Genomic DNA, 1,098 nt, shown 5'->3' with positions numbered 1-1,098 from the left:
AATGCTGGAAAATTTCAAGCACTGCACTATCAACTCACGAATGCACTATAGCCTGCATATACTGCACCCGAAGACACAACACTGCCAGAATCACAGGCAGTGAAAGACTTGGGGATTAGTATGTGCAATGACGCATCATTTTATGTGCATATTATCAAGATAGCAACAAAGTGAAGATAACTGATAGAATGGCTACTGAGGTCCTTCAAAACAAGATAAGAAACAATGTCGACCTTGTGGAGAACCTTTGCTCTCAGCTACCCGGACTACTGCTCCCAGTTATGGTCACCACATAGTGACAAACTAACAGCGGAGCTTGAAGCAATCCAACGTCACTACACTAAAAAGACTGAAACAGTACAGGGATAGGCTGAGAAAACTGCAACTTTACCCCCAGGAGCGAAGGCGTGAGAGATATGCAATAATCTACATATGCAAAACTCTAGAAAGGCTAGTACTTAATTTCGGCATTGAGTGTTATACAAATGCCAGAATTGGCCGCCATTGTATTTTACTAAACGTACCATCCACACCATCTAAATTTAGGACCAGGTACTGCAATAGTCTATGGTTCAAAGGCCAACAGCTCTTCAGTGCCTTTCCACAAAAATTAAGAAATCTGCATTGGGTGGAAGTATATGTCTTCAAAAAGGAACTAGACATCCTTCTCTCCTCAATACCGGATGAACCAACAGCCCGACATGATGTGCAAACGAAGGTAGCGGAATTAAACTCTCTTATGCAATAAATGAGCCAACAGCTGGGACAGCGGCACATACGAGAGGGGTGATGTGAAACACTTCAGACTTAGAAAATCAGAAGGACCACGGTGGTGCTCCAAAATGACTGCAGCTTCATGGCTGAAACGAGTAAAAGGGTAATATATTTATATTACCCTTCTCTATTGCCCTAACTCTTCGAAATTCCAGTGTTAGAATGGTGGCAGCTGATGAAGGAAATGTTCTCTATGTTGGCCTGTGTGTTTTTTGTACTCTGTTCCTCATTTTGTCTGTTTTGTTTGCAACGTCCTGTATCCAGATATGCATCGATATATACAGGTAGATGTAGGTATGTACATACATGTACGTATATATGCAT

The sequence above is a fragment of the Octopus bimaculoides genome, unplaced genomic scaffold, assembly GCF_001194135.2.
Source record: "Octopus bimaculoides isolate UCB-OBI-ISO-001 unplaced genomic scaffold, ASM119413v2 Scaffold_234944, whole genome shotgun sequence".
In the NCBI taxonomy this organism is placed as follows: domain Eukaryota; kingdom Metazoa; phylum Mollusca; class Cephalopoda; order Octopoda; family Octopodidae; genus Octopus; species Octopus bimaculoides.
This window is presented reverse-complemented; position numbering follows the sequence as displayed.